We start from the raw sequence: 6,000 nt of genomic DNA, 5'->3' as shown, positions 1-6,000 counted from the left end.
CAAGAAAGTGAGTGGGAGCACTACAGCATTTCTGATAAGTATATGTGAATGACATATTGTTGATCGGAAATAATGTAGAATTATTCTGTAAAGCATAAAAGGAGTGTTTGAAAGGAGTTTTTCAAAGAAAGACTTCGGTAAAGCTGCTTACATATTGAGCTTCAAGATCTATAGAGATAGATAAGGACACTTGATAAGTTTTTTCAATGAGTACATACCTTGACAAGATTTTGAAGTAGTTCAAAATGGAGCAGTCAAAGAAAGAGTTCTTGCCTATATTACAAGGTGTGAAGTTGAGTAAGACTCAAAGCCCGACCACGGTAGAAGATAGAAAGAGAATGAAAGTCATTCCCTATGCCTTGGCCATAGGTTCTATAAAGTATGTCATGCTGTGTACCAGATCTATTGTATACCCTACACTGTGTTAAGCAAGGGAGTACAATAGTGATCTAAGAGTAGATCACTGGACAGCGGTCAAAATTATCCTTAGTGGAATAAGGAAATATTTCTCAATTATGGAGGTGACAAAAAGGTTCGTCGTAAAAAGTTACGTCGATGCAAGTTTTGACACAGATCTGGATGACTCTAAGTCTCGATCTAGATACATATTGAAAGTGGGAGCAATAAGCTAGAGTAGCTCCGTGCAAAGCATTGTTGACATAGAAATTCGCAAAATACTTACGGATCTGAATGTGGCAGACCCGTTGACTAAAATTATCTCACAAACAAAACATGATCACACCTTAGTACTCTTTGGGTGTTAATCACATAGCGATGTGAACTAGATTACTGACTCTAGTAACCCCTTTTGGGTGATTGATCACATATCGATGTGAACTATGGGTGTTAATCACATGGTGACGTGAACTATTGCTGTTAAATCACATGGCGATGTCAACTAGATTATTGACTCTAGTGCAAGTGGGAGACTGAAGGAAATATGCCCTAGAGGCAATAATAAAGTTATTATTTATTTCCTTATATCATGATAAATGTTTATTATTCATGCTAGAATTGTATTAACCGGAAACATAATACATGTGTGAATACATAGACAAACAAAGTGTCACTAGTATGCCTCTACTTGACTAGCTCGTTAATCAAAGATGGTTATGTTTCCTAACCATGAACAATTAGTTGTTATTTGATTAACGGGATCACATCATTAAGAGAATGATCTGATTGACATGACCCATTCCATTAGCTTAGCACCCGATCGTTTAGTATGTTGCTATTGCTTTCTTCATGACTTATACATGTTCCTATAACTATGAGATTATGCAACTCCCGTTTACCGGAGGAACACTTTGGGTACTACCAAACGTCACAACGTAACTGGGTGATTATAAAGGAGTACTACAGGTGTCTCCAAAGGTACATGTTGGGTTGGCGTATTTCGAGATTAGGTTTTGTCACTCCGATTGTCGGAGAGGTATCTCTGGGCCCTCTCGGTAATGCACATCACTTAAAGCCTTGCAAGCATTGCAACTAAATGAGTTAGTTGCGGGATGATGTATTACAGAACGAGTAAAGAGACTTACCGGCAACGAGATTGAACTAGGTATTGGAATACCGACGATCGAATCTCGGGCAAGTAACATACCGATGACAAAGGGAACAACGTATGTTGTTATGCGGTCTGACCGATAAAGATCTTCGTAGAATATGTAGGAGCCAATATGGGCATCCAGGTCCCTCTATTGGTTATTGACCGGAGACGTGTCTCGGTCATGTCTACATTGTTCTCGAACCCGTAGGGTCCGCACGCTTAAGGTTTCGATGACAGTTATATTATGAGTTTATGAGTTTTGATGTACCGAAGGAGTTCGGAGTCCCGGATGAGATCGGGGACATGACGAGGAGTCTCGAAATGGTCGAGACGTAAAGATCGATATATTGGACGACTATATTCGGACATCGGAAAGGTTCCAAGTGATTCGGGTATTTCGGAGTACCGGGTAGTTACGGGAGAAGCAATGGGCCTTGATGGGCTTTAGTGGGAAGAGGAGAAAGGGCCAAGGGGATGCTGCGCCCCCCCCTCCCCTCTAGTCCGAATTGGACTAGGGAAAAGGGGGCCGGCCACCTCTCCTTCTCCTCCACTTCCTTCTCCCTTCCTCCCCTCTTGGTGGACTCCTACTAGGACTTGGAGTCCTAGTAGGACTCCACATCCTGGCCGCACCTAGCCTTGGCCGGCCTCCTCCTCCTCCATCCTTTATATACTGAGGCAAGGGGCACCCCATGAACACAAGTTGATCCACGTGATCTATTCCTTAGCCGTGTGCGGCGCCCCCAGCCACCATAGTCCTCAATAATATTGTAGCGGTGCTTAGGCGAAGCCCTGCAGCAGTAGTACGTCAAGATCGTCACCACGCCGTCGTGCTGACGGAACTCTTCCCCGACACTTTGCTGGATCGGAGTCTGGGGATCATCATCGAGCTGAACGTGTGCTAAAACTCGGAGGTGCCATAGTTTCGGTGCTTGATCGGTCGGGCCGTGAAGACGTACGACTACATCAACCAAACGCTTCCGTTGTCGATCTACTAGGTATGTAGATCGTACTCCCCCTCTCGTTGCTATGCATCACCATGATCTTGCGTGTGCGTAGGAAATTTTTTGAAATTACTACATAACCCAACACCTCCATACCAACACTTTCCAAGGAATTTATTATTTGACAACATAAAGTAAATTCATTTTTTTGCATTTCGGGACTGGGCTTCCCTAATACCTTTGCCTTACTCTCGTGCAATGACAAGTGAATAAACACTCATCTTGAGAATAACATATCTAGCACGGAAAATATTAGCCACCCCTCACTGCTCCGCGAGCGAAACAAACACACAAAAGAGAAGTTTATTTTGAAAATTAGAGAAGGGACATGCAAATTTGCTTAGAACGGCAAAAGAGTACCACATATAGGTAGATATAGTGGACTCATGTGGCAAAACTGGGTTAAAGGTTTTTGGATGCACAAGTAGTTATCATACTTAGTGCAAAATGAAGGCTAGCAAAAGATTGGGAAGCGACCAACTAAGAAACATATAATCTCATAAGCAAGCATTAAGCATAAATAACACCGAATAATGCACCATAAATCGGATATAATTTCATTGCATGACTATTGACTTTTGTACTTGCATAGGGAATCACAAACCTTAACACCAATATTCTTACTAAAGCATAATTACTCATCAAGATGACTCACATATCACATCATCATATCTCAAAACTATTACTAAGAATCAAGTTTGTTTTGTCCAATGATCTTCATGAAAGTTTTTATTATATCCTTCTTGGATATCTATCACTTTGGGACTACTTTTCACATGTTGCTTTTCATAAGCTCAAACAAATATAAGTGAAGATCATGAGCATAATAAATTTTTCTTTCTCTCAAATAAATTTTAGTGAAGCAAGAGAGAATTTCTTAAAAAATTTAATAACTCTAAAATAAATCTAAGTGAATCAAGAGAGCATTTCTTCAAAAATACTAAGCACACCGTGCTCAAAAAGATATAAGTGAAGCACTAGAGCAAGTCCTAACTCATAAAAGATTTAAGTGAAGCACATAGAGCAATTCTAAAAAGTCTTGACATAATTTTGGCTCTCTCAAATAGTTGTGTCCAGCAAGGATTGATGACTTAAAACACAAAATAAAACATGCAAAGACTCATATCATACAAGACGTTCCAAGCAAAACACATATCATGTGACGAATAAAAATATAGTCTCGAGTAAAATACCGATAGTTGTCGGAAGAAAGCCGGGATGCCACTCGGGGCATCCCCAAGCTTAGTTGGTTGATCATTTTTGGATGATAGCTTGGGATGTCGGGGCATCCCCAAGCTTAGGCTCTTCCATCCTTCCTTCATCCATCGTAAGATAACCCAAAATTTGAAAACTTCAATCACACAAAACTCAACAAAACCTTCGTGGGATCCGTTAGTATAAGAATAATAAATCACTACTATAAGTGTTGTATCAAACCAATTCATATTTTGTTTTTTGTATTATATCTACTGTATTCCAACTTTTCTATGGCAAAAACTAATCAAAGAAAACCATAGAGCCATCAAAATAAGCACACAACACAAAGAAAACAGAATCTGTCAAAACAGAACAGTTTGTAGCAATCTGACTATTTCGAATACTTCTGTAACTCCATAAATTGTGAAAAAATAGGACGACCTGAGAAATATGTATATTGATCTACTGCAAGTGGAATGGGTATTTTATCACTCTATGGTAAAAAAATGAAAATTGATTTAGCGTGCGCAAAAGTTTTTGTTTTTTCAGCAAGATCAAACAACTATCACCCAAGAAGATCCTAAAGGCTTTACTTGGCACCAACACTAATTAAAACATAAAAAACACAATCATAACAGTAGAATAATTGTTATAACACGCAAAAACAGAAAGCAAAAAGCAAAAATAAATTTTATTCATTGGGTTGCCTCCCAACAAGCTCTATAGTTTTACGCCCTTAGCTAGGCATAAAGCAAGGATCTAAGTTTTTTCATCTTTGGTTCGAGATCCATAAGATGCCCTCATAATTGATTCATAAGGTGGCTTAATTCTAGTTCTAGGAAAGTGTTCATACCCTTCCTCAAAGAAAATTGGAACTTAATATTGCCTTCTTTCATATCAATCACTGCACCGATAGTGCGTAAAAACGGTCTACCAAGAATAATTGGACAAGACGGATTGCAATCAATATCAAGAACAATCTATGGGCACATAATTCCTATTTGCAAGAATAAGAACATCATTAATTCTTCCCATAGGCTTTTTAATAGTAGAATCCGCCAAGTGCAAATTCAAAGAACACGATTCAAGATTGGTAAGACCAAGCACGTCACATAAAGATTTCGAAATTGTAGAAACACTAGCATTGTAGAAACACTAGCTCCCAAGTCACACAAAGCAAAACACTCATAATTTTTAATCTTGAATTTGTAGTAGGTTCCCATTCATCATGCAATTTTCTAGGAATTGAAACTTCCAATTCCAATTTTTCTTCAAGAGCTTTCATCATAGCATCAACAATATGTTTAGTAAAAGCTTTATTTTGTTCATAGGCATGGGGTGAATTTATCATGGTCTTATGGATTGCAACAAAGAAATACAATCAATCAAAGAGCAACTATCATAATTAAAGTCTTTTTAATCCAAAAGAGTGGGCACATCACTAGCTAAAGTTTTGACCTCTCCAAACCCATTTTTATCATTTTTCTCAACAAGATTTTCACCCTCTGAAATATTGGGACGCCTTCTACCTAAAGTTGACTCATCTCCAGTCCCTTTTTCATCAATATTAACTTCAGTGAAGAAGGAATAAATAGAAGAAACACCAACCATTTTAAGATCTTCATCACTTTTACGAAAGAAATCACTAGAAAATGCCTTTTCCAAAAATTCTCTTTTAGCTCTAAGCATAGCGGTTCTTTTCTTACTTTCATCCATAGAAACATAAAGAGCCTTAATTGATTCATCTACTTTAGGCACAAAAAATTCCATCTTGAGATTTTCAACATCATGAGCAATTCTATCAACACTTCTAGACAAATCATCAATCTTATTCAACTTTTCTTCTATGGAAGTGTTGAAATTTTTTGCGTGTTGATAAATTCTTTAATATTATTCTCAAGATCAAAGGTATTCCCATTATTATCGTAAGATTGATTTCCATATGAATTACCATAATTATTAGAGGAATTACTAGGAAAAGGCCTAGGATTAAAATTACCTCTATAAGCATTGTTGTTGAAATTATTTCTAGAAATGAAATTCACATCAATGGCATCACTATTTTGCTCAATCAAAGTAGACAAAGGCATATCATTAAGATCAATAGGAGCACTTCTACTAGCAACCAATTTCACAAGAGCATGAACTTTTCACTAAAAGAAGAAATTTCTTCCACCGAATTAACTTTTTTACTAGTATGAGCTCTTTCGGTATGCCATTGCGAATAATTTTCCATGATATTATCAAGCAATT

Source organism: Triticum urartu, chromosome 1A (genome assembly GCF_056163025.1).
Source record: "Triticum urartu cultivar PI428250 chromosome 1A, HENAU_Tu73, whole genome shotgun sequence".
NCBI classification, from domain to species: domain Eukaryota; kingdom Viridiplantae; phylum Streptophyta; class Magnoliopsida; order Poales; family Poaceae; genus Triticum; species Triticum urartu.
This window is presented reverse-complemented; position numbering follows the sequence as displayed.